Source organism: Pseudochaenichthys georgianus, unplaced genomic scaffold, assembly GCF_902827115.2.
Source record: "Pseudochaenichthys georgianus unplaced genomic scaffold, fPseGeo1.2 scaffold_679_arrow_ctg1, whole genome shotgun sequence".
In the NCBI taxonomy this organism is placed as follows: domain Eukaryota; kingdom Metazoa; phylum Chordata; class Actinopteri; order Perciformes; family Channichthyidae; genus Pseudochaenichthys; species Pseudochaenichthys georgianus.
Genome location: NW_027263233.1, coordinates 9,652 through 19,858, shown reverse-complemented (window position 1 = coordinate 19,858; position 10,207 = coordinate 9,652). Strand labels below are relative to the sequence as shown.

The 10,207-nt window shown below is 47.4% G+C and overlaps 1 long non-coding RNA gene across 1 annotated transcript; it reads left to right on the top strand.

The window, feature by feature from the left end:
* The first annotated feature begins 1,567 nt into the window (after positions 1 to 1,567).
* LOC139433589 (uncharacterized) lies at positions 1,568 to 2,311 on the top strand. The gene is made up of 3 exons (XR_011643015.1): positions 1,568 to 1,661; positions 2,049 to 2,109; positions 2,218 to 2,311. It is a non-coding gene; the product is annotated as an uncharacterized lncRNA (long non-coding RNA).
* The last annotated feature ends 7,896 nt before the right edge of the window (positions 2,312 to 10,207 follow it).

The following is a 10,207-nucleotide window of genomic DNA, read 5'->3' as shown; positions in this document are numbered from 1 at the left end:
GAACACACAGAAGAGCTTATTATATGCACCCACGCTACTGACCAACAATGATGCACAGCACAGCAGGGGGCTGGATGTTTTTATTCATTCGAACTAAAGACCTCCAGCATGTGTCCCTAACATGTGCACTTCCATAACCTTGCACACCGTGAGTGCCCGGGTACCCGCACTTCAGCACGCCCCCACGGACTAAACCCAGATATTCAACCAGTTGAAAGTCATTCTGCTCAGATGCTGCAGCTGCCTCTGGATTCTGTAGATAGAAACATAACAGCATGCACAAACATTACATTCACACAGTGCCGATGTGATGGATGTTCAGTTTGATATATTTCTTACATTCTTTTGTAACTCGCAGTTTAAAATAAAATAAAAACGGTTACATAACAAAAAATGCTCCATCTGGGTGAAATGGTACCTTTTTAAAAAGCTCCTCGTCTTCTGGAGCGATATCAGCCACAGCAGAGAGAATGAGTGCATCAACTCCAAAGGAAATGCAGAACGGGCAGAAACGGGACATCGCTGATTTCGCCCTGTTGGTCCAAAATGTGTATAACAGCCTGAGCGCCTCTCGTAGGAGCGTCTGGAAAGGAAAGACATGACGCAGAACCAGGAACAACCAGAAGACGAAGAGTGGCCGAGTCTACTGCTCCTTTCCATCTTTAATACCAGAGAACATCAAGCCAATCTTTACCCATGTCACCACGTAGTACACACCAGCGTTTTTCACAGTTGAAGGTGGGTCCGGCTTGGACCATAATCCTGTCCTCGTGCCAGGGCTGCGATGGCCGTCAGGAACAACAGAGACCACAAGCTGAGGGGAGGAAAGCACAGAAAAGTCCACATTATTTGAACTGTAATTGAACTTTTCTGTATGAAAAGAACATTCAATGTTACACGTTTCTTTTTTTATCTAGAACCCCAATAAACAAAATGTTCTTCCAGTATTTTTAATCTATAAAAGACGTCTTTCAAGATATAAAATATGATATTGCTAGTGGTGCATAACATATATAACAAGTCTTCTTCTTCATTTTCCCTGTCAGCATCACATTATGACTGGAGTAGCATGTGTTGTTGTGTGCTTTACCTGTTTGCAGATGTAGAGTTTAGACAGGTGTTTTTTGGTGCCTTGCTTCCTGCAGCAGAGAGACGTCAGGTGTCGCAGAGCCACAGGAAGCCCAGGGGGGTCCACACACACACACACACACACACACACACACACACACACACACACACACACACACACACACACACACACACACACACACACACACACACACACACACACACACACACACACACACACACACCTCCCTGATTAGGAATCCGTTATTCAATCATCATTGAGTAAACCCTGAGTCCCTAAGCTTATGGCTGAATGGGCATCAGCATGTGTTGACTTCTCTGCACCTCCGTAAAAGAGGGCGATGGTGAGATGGGTGCTGAATCTGATGGATTTTCAGCAGCGTTGAGTGAAATGGGCTGAACCAGAGCCATATAATAGAAGAGTTACGTCATCTCCGTTCACTCCAATGGACCACTTTTTTACAGCAATGGCGGATCGTGGAGCCTCTCAATCGTTCCCCGGAAGTTAGCGCCAAGGCTGGCAGAGCTGTGGAGTTGCAGCATAATAGACCGTTCGTGACGGACTTTTAAAGGTAAGAAGAAGTTTAAAGATTTATATTGCGGATATTATCAGTACATCTGATTCAAATGAACATGTGTATTAAAGGATGTCAGTGGATTATCCCTAAATTAGTAGATTTAGGGAACGTTTACAGATAACAGATCAAGCTAGCATACCGAAGCAAGTTAGCAACACACGTTGAACAGCCTTTTAATTGTAAATTCCGTTCTCTATGTCATTTCGTCCAACATGTTGAATTAGAGAAGAGGGGCTTCTAAACGGGATTGTATGCGGGGGTGGAGGGAGTTAAATATTAGATAAATATAACTTTGGTGCGTGTAAGAGTGAGTGTTTTTAGCAGAGCCATATTGTGTCCTTGTGATTCTGTTGATTATTACCTGTCTGTATAATGTTGCAGCTCAGCTGATTCTGGACTGATGGCAAAGGGAGAGGGACTTAAGTGAGAGTGAAAACACAAGGTACGTTTAATACTACTGTGTTATATAAGTAAACACGTTATCTCCCCAAGGCAATAGGTGTGCTGTGTGTGTATAACCCTTTCTCCTGTCTGTTGCTCCCTCTCTCAGCACAAGAACCAGAGGGGGGTTCAATGGAGCCTGAATACCTGCACTGAGACCCTCACCCTGCACTGAGACCCTCACCCTGCACTGAGACCCTCACCCTGCACCCTGAGTCTCAACTCTGTGTTTTTCAAGCCTTTCCCTGTTTTTTTGTATTAAACAAAACATTAAGCTTTCCCAATGGTGTGGTTTTCGTTTTGTGAAAAAGTGCAAATGCAGTGTTTGTATATAATTACATCACATATTGTGTTGCTGTTGGTCGTGAAATTGCTCCTGCTGACTTGAGCCAGCCATTTTTTCATCCGCTCTGTGTCAGTGGGGAAGCCGTACATTCGTACTCCTTTCTCGGAGCGATGTGAGCATCCCCAGGCAGCACAGCAAACCATGGTGGCGACTAGGAGGCAGCACAGCAAACCATGGTGGAGACTAGGAGGCAGCACAGCAAACCATGGTGGAGACTAGGAGGCAGCACAGCAAACCATGGTGGAGACTAGGAGGCAGCACAGCAAACCATGGTGGAGACTAGGAGGCAGCACAGCAAACCATGGTGGAGACTAGGAGGCAGCACAGCAAACCATGGTGGAGACTAGGAGGCAGCACAGCAAACCATGGTGGAGACTAGGAGGCAGCACAGCAAACCATGGTGGAGACTAGGAGGCAGCACAGCAAACCATGGTGGAGACTAGGAGGCAGCACAGCAAACCATGGTGGAGACTAGGAGGCAGCACAGCAAACCATGGTGGAGACTAGGAGGCAGCACAGCAAACCATGGTGGAGACTAGGAGGCAGCACAGCAAACCATGGTGGAGACTAGGAGGCAGCACAGCAAACCATGGTGGAGACTAGGAGGCAGCACAGCACACCATGGTGGAGACTAGGAGGCAGCACAGCACACCATGGTGGAGACTAGGAGGCAGCACAGCAAACCATGGTGGAGACTAGGAGGCAGCACAGCAAACCATGGTGGAGACTAGGAGGCAGCACAGCAAACCATGGTGGAGACTAGGAGGCAGCACAGCAAACCATGGTGGAGACTAGGAGGCAGCACAGCAAACCATGGTGGAGACTAGGAGGCAGCACATCAAACCATGGTGGCGACGAGGAGGCAGCACAGCTAACCAGGACAACACGGAGGAAAAGGCACCGACAAACTGCATGATATGCTATTCAATGTTTATTGAATTCCATGTATTTGCAATGGATGTTCCTAAAGCAACACATTTAACATCATCATCATCATCATCATCATCATCATATCCTGTCGGTCTCCTGTCCTTTCTGAAAGCCATAAAGACGACATTAGTCATTTAGATAACTTGTGTCCTCAGTTACCAGGGGATTACTGAAACTACCATGGATTTAAGAAAATGGTAGAAATGAATCCAATCTGAATTTTAAAGCATTACTTTAGATCCCCTCTCTAAATGTATCAAACATTAGAAAGTGATGCTCCTGACTACCATACAAGTTTAAGAAGATAATATTGGTGTTAAAGAATTCAAAGCTATAAATAAACAGCAACAGGCTCTTTAACCAAGGCACTGTTAGTAACATGTAAACTAGCTGTTCACACTAATCCTAATATTATTACTTAATATTAGCACATTCTATTTTATTTTTGAAAACATATTGATGTAAATACATACACATATCGATGTGTTGTATAAATATTGCAAATCAAAACCTTTATTCACTAATAATTACCACACATCGTAGTTCTATCTCCTGTTATCAATGCATTCACATCGCCCGCCATGAACTCCGGGGAACGATCCTCGTCTACATGAACCACGTGACGATAACCGTTTTTGGACTTCCGGTGTCGTAACTCTTCTATTAAACGGCTCTGGGCTGAACGACACGTTAAGAGCAAAAGGTACCAACACAGATTAGAAAAGTGTGTCAAAGCTCTTTGAATGCTTTTCAATCACTTGATCTTTTCAGGATGGAACGGATTCGTTAGTGAAAAGTTTATATAAATCATATTATTTCATTGGTTAAATGGATTTAACAATTACTCGTGAGGGAAATTAAATATTTACATTCACACAATAAGATAGCTATTATTTTGTAATGTTTTTTTTAACATTTTAATCAATAAAACGTGAAGAAGAAAACACAATACCTCTAAAAAGGAATATCTTGCCAAATAACAGAATAAGTAAATAATCCTTAATGAATGTTTGTTATTCTCATATGTTGCTATTTGTAACATCTTTGAATCTTTAATACGTTTAAAATGTTTGGTTTGCATCACTTTATTATTGTTAACGGTCCCATGTCTTTTCTCCTGATCATGTTCCGTCGTTGAGTCGACATGTTCCGTCGTTGAGTCGACATGTTCCGTCGTTGAGTCGACATGTTCCGTCGTTGAGTCGACATGTTCCGTCGTTGAGTCGACATGTTCCGTCGTTGAGTCGACATGTTCCGTCGTTGAGTCGACATGTTCCGTCGTTGAGTCGACATGTTCCATCGTTGAGTCGACATGTTCCGTCGTTGAGTCGACATGTTCCGTCGTTGAGGTCGACATGTTCCATCGTTGAGTCGACATGTTCCGTCGTTGAGTCGACATGTTCCGTCGTTGAGTCGACATGTTCCGTCGTTGAGGTCGACATGTTCCGTCGTTGAGTCGACATGTTCCATCGTTGAGTCGACATGTTCCATCGTTGAGTCGACATGTTCCGTCGTTGAGTCGACATGTTCCATCGTTGAGTCGACATGTTCCATCGTTGAGTCGACATGTTCCGTCGTTGAGTCGACATGTTCCGTCGTTGAGTCGACATGTTCCGTCGTTGAGTCGACATGTTCCGTCGTTGAGTCGACATGTTCCATCGTTGAGTCGACATGTTCCGTCGTTGAGTCGACATGTTCCGTCGTTGAGTCGACATGTTCCGTCGTTGAGGTCGACATGTTCCATCGTTCCGTCGTTGAGGTCGACATGTTCCGTCGTTGAGTCGACATGTTCCATCGTTGAGTCGACATGTTCCGTCGTTGAGGTCGACATGTTCCATCGTTGAGTCAACATGTTCCGTCGTTGAGTCGACATGTTCCGTCGTTGAGGTCGACATGTTCCATCGTTCCGTCGTTGAGTCGACATGTTCCGTCGTTGAGTCGACATGTTCCGTCGTTGAGTCAACATGTTCCGTCGTTGAGTCGACATGTTCCGTCGTTGAGGTCGACATGTTCCATCGTTCCGTCGTTGAGTCGACATGTTCCGTCGTTGAGTCGACATGTTCCGTCGTTGAGTCGACATGTTCCGTCGTTGAGGTCGACATGTTCCGTCGTTGAGTCGACATGTTCCGTCGTTGAGTCGACATGTTCCATCGTTGAGGTCGACATGTTCCGTCGTTGAGTCGACTAGTTCTATCGTTGAGTCGACATGTTCCGTCGTTGAGTCGACATGTTCCGTCGTTGAGGTCGACATGTTCCGTCGTTGAGTCGACTAGTTCTATCGTTGAGTCGACATGTTCCGTCGTTGAGTCGACATGTTCCATCGTTGAGGTCGACATGTTCCGTCGTTGAGTCGACATGTTCCGTCGTTGAGGTCGACATGTTCCGTCGTTGAGTCGACTAGTTCCATCGTTGAGTCGACATGTTCCATCGTTGAGGTCGACATGTTCCGTCGTTGAGGTCGACATGTTCCGTCGTTGAGGTCGACATGTTCCATCGTTGAGTCGACTAGTTCCATCGTTGAGGTCGACATGTTCCGTCGTTGAGGTCGACATGTTCCATCGTTGAGTCGACATGTTCCATCGTGGAGGTCGACATGTTCCATCGTTGAGTCGACTAGTTCCATCGTTGAGGTCGACATGTTCCGTCGTTGAGTCGACATGTTCCGTCGTTGAGGTCGACATGTTCCGTCGTTGAGTCGACATGTTCCATCGTTGAGTCGACATGTTCCATCGTTGAGGTCGACATGTTCCGTCGTTGAGTCGACATGTTCCATCGTTGAGTCGACTAGTTCCATCGTTGAGGTCGACATGTTCCGTCGTTGAGTCGACATGTTCCGTCGTTGAGGTCGACATGTTCCGTCGTTGAGTCGACATGTTCCATCGTTGAGTCGACATGTTCCATCGTTGAGGTCGACATGTTCCATCGTTGAGTCGACATGTTCCGTCGTTGAGTCGACATGTTCCATCGTTGAGTCGACATGTTCCGTCGTTGAGTCGACATGTTCCGTCGTTGAGTCGACCAGAATAGATCCACGTTGTTCAATGTTCCAAACTCACTTTCTCACAGCGTCTCCGTGTAGCATGCGTGATCACTCTGTCCGACACGCTTGTTGGAGCTCCTCCCCCCCCTCCCTGTGAGCCCACTGTGCTCTGATTGGTCGGGACGTTGAGAGGCAGGTCTTCTCTGTGTTAGAGTTGTACTCGCTACAGGGTGCACGTTGCAGACCGCTCACATGCAGAAGAAGCCAACACAAGGGGACGGGTCAGAACCGGAAACGCACGACATGGGCCCTGTAGGTCTCTCCTCTTTTGGGTGCATGTGCAATTGTCCCGATAAGAATGTTACCACTTCATCCTTAATGATGTTCTGTGTGGAGCTGGCTCTATTGTATTTCTGTGCTTAGGACCCAAGAACGACTGGAGGCACGCCCATGTGCATGGTGATCTGTAAATCTGAAAACACTCCAAAGATGTTTGCCTGGACAGACTGACAACATGCAGAAACCAATCCTATTAAACAGCTTAAAGCAAAATAGTACTATAGATATGATCTATGAACATAAGATGCAGAGTCAAGGCTCATAAACATGTGCCCAGTCATCCCTTACCTAAGGGTCCTTATTGGCCTGTCACATGTCGACTGGACTCTGTGTACAGGGGCGAAAATGAATAGCATGTTTCGAGGTAATAGTTTTAGGAAATATGATTGACACATTAAACAGACACCATGTGGCTCATAAAGCACTTTGAGTGTGGAAGCAAGATCTATGACTGACATTTCCCCAAAGCGAAGAGAACCCTTCAGAATGTCACTGGAACGTTTCGCTGTGATATTGTACTGTGGCCGTAGCCGCAGAGGGGAGGATAGCTGAATGTATTTGTTAAAGTTGGTTTGATTACTATTCACAATTCCGACAACGCCACCAAAGGAAATATTAACACTTTTCTTCAGTTATAGAGAGGACACACGGGTTCGAATGCTAATGCAGCAGGAGACGCGGTTTACATTGATCAAAAATATACAATTTTATTTAGCACAAGTCAATAGTTAAAATGCAGTTAAAAACAGTCGCACAGGGCTGTAGCACCAAGGGGAACATGACAAATGAATTAGGGGCTGAGGCTTACCGGGGTAACCAGGGTAACCAGGGTCAACCGGGGTAACCAGGGTAACCAGGGTCAACCGGGGTAACCAGGGTAACCAGGGTCAACCGGGGTAACCAGGGTAACCAGGGTCAACCGGGGTAACCAGGGTAACCAGGGTCAACCGGGGTAACCAGGGTAACCAGGGTCAACCGGGGTAACCAGGGTAACCAGGGTCAACGAGTGAGTGGAAAACCACCACCTTGGACACCAGCACCTTCAGCTCTCAGCAACTAAGTAGGGAAACAAGAGGGGAGCAGTTAATGGGGGCTAAATACATAAATCAAAGTAATAAACAAACACAATATCAAATATGTTCTCATAAGCAGATAAACATTTAAGAATAAAACAAATCACAAGAGGCAGGTTCAGTTAAACAAAATGAACAAACTGATCAAGCTGGCCAAAGTAAGGACACGCTATGGAGGGAGTTCAGTGACCTCCACACGACAGATGTCGGCCCAAGCAAAACTAACAATTAAATCATAAAATAAGAGCAAACATGTGTTTCCCTTTTTAAAAAACTTAGAAAATTGAAAGCAACATAAATTAATGTAATCAGGCACCGTCACATGTGACTCTGGACCGAAGTCATCGTGGAGCAAACCCACGGAACGTCTCGCGGGCGCGCGCAGGTGAAGATGATGTTGCGGGCGTAGCACCCGTTCAGGATGACAGGAAATAGCAAAAATGTTTTTTGTGAGAGAGGCGGGGCCGGCGGAGAACATACATTCAGTCGCCATGGTTACATCGACTATGCTCTCAGTAAACACGAATGCAGCGCAGACTACAGACAGTGCGAGAAGTGTGACCATGGAAGCATCCTCCATCAGCTACCCAGAGGGCTGAGAAACATCGGGACACGTGAAGTCTCCCCGGACATGGCTCTCACGTGTGCAAAGCAAGAGGCTCGTGTCCTACTGAGACTACAGAGGCTCGTGTCCTACTGAGACTACAGAGGCTCGTGTCCTACTGAGACTACAGAGGCTCGTGTCCTACTGAGACTACAGAGGCTCGTGTCCTACTGAGACTACAGAGGCTCGTGTCCTACTGAGACGACATGCGAACATGATTAAGAAACGTAGAGCTAACATGTCGTGCCATTTGCAACCAGAGCGCACCCTGAAGCAACAGTATCTGCTGCCCGGCCACTTTAGGGCGTCCCTGCAGCTCAGGGAGCTCTGCAGCACCAGAAGGAAGTAGCTCATGGTACATCTGGAGCCTCTGAAGGGTGCATCCGCTACAAAGGACATCAGGCTGCAGTCTAACCTCAGACTCTCAGACTGCAGTCTAACCTCAGACTCTCATCAGACTGCAGTCTGACCTCAGACTCTCAGACTCTCATCAGACTGCAGTCTGACCTCAGACTCTCAGACTCTCATCAGACTGCAGTCTGACCTCAGACTCTCATCAGACTGCAGCCTGACCTCAGACTCTCAGACTCTCATCAGACTGCAGTCTGACCTCAGACTCTCATCAGACTGCAGTCTGACCTCAGACTCTCATCAGACTGCAGTCTGACCTCAGACTCTCATCAGGCTGCAGTCTGACCTCAGACTCTCATCAGACTGCAGCCTGACCTCAGACTCTCAGACTCTCATCAGGCTGCAGTCTGACCTCAGACTCTCATCAGGCTGCAGTCTGACCTCAGACTCTCATCAGACTGCAGTCTGACCTCAGACTCTCATCAGGCTGCAGTCTGACCTCAGACTCTCAGACTCTCATCAGACTGCAGCCTGACCTCAGACTCTCAGACTCTCATCAGACTGCAGTCTGACCTCAGACTCTCATCAGACTGCAGTCTGACCTCAGACTCTCATCAGACTGCAGTCTGACCTCAGACTCTCATCAGACTGCAGTCTGACCTCAGACTCTCATCAGGCTGCAGTCTGACCTCAGACTCTCATCAGACTGCAGCCTGACCTCAGACTCTCAGACTCTCATCAGGCTGCAGTCTGACCTCAGACTCTCATCAGGCTGCAGTCTGACCTCAGACTCTCATCAGGCTGCAGTCTGACCTCAGACTCTCATCAGGCTGCAGTCTGACCTCAGACTCTCATCAGGCTGCAGTCTGACCTCAGACTCTCATCAGCCTGCAGTCTGACCTCAGACTCTCATCAGGCTGCAGTCTGACCTCAGACTCTCATCAGGCTGCAGTCTGACCTCAGACTCTCATCAGGCTGCAGTCTGACCTCAGACTCTCATCAGGCTGCAGTCTGACCTCAGACCTCTCATCAGGCTGCAGTCTGACCTCAGACTCTCATCAGGCTGCAGTCTGACCTCAGACTCTCATCAGGCTGCAGTCTGACCTCAGACTCTCATCAGGCTGCAGTCTGACCTCAGACTCTCATCAGGCTGCAGTCTGACCTCAGACTCTCATCAGGCTGCAGTCTGACCTCAGACTCTCATCAGGCTGCAGTCTGACCTCAGACTCTCATCAGGCTGCAGTCTGACCTCAGACTCTCAGGCTGCAGTCTGACCTCAGACTCTCAGGCTGCAGTCTGACCTCAGACTCTCATCAGGCTGCAGTCTGACCTCAGACTCTCATCAGGCTGCAGTCTGACCTCAGACTCTCAGGCTGCAGTCTGACCTCAGACTCTCATCAGGCTGCAGTCTGATGAGAGTCTGAGGTCAGGCTGCAGTCTGACCTCTCAGACAGTAATGTAAGTAAGTAATGAGGT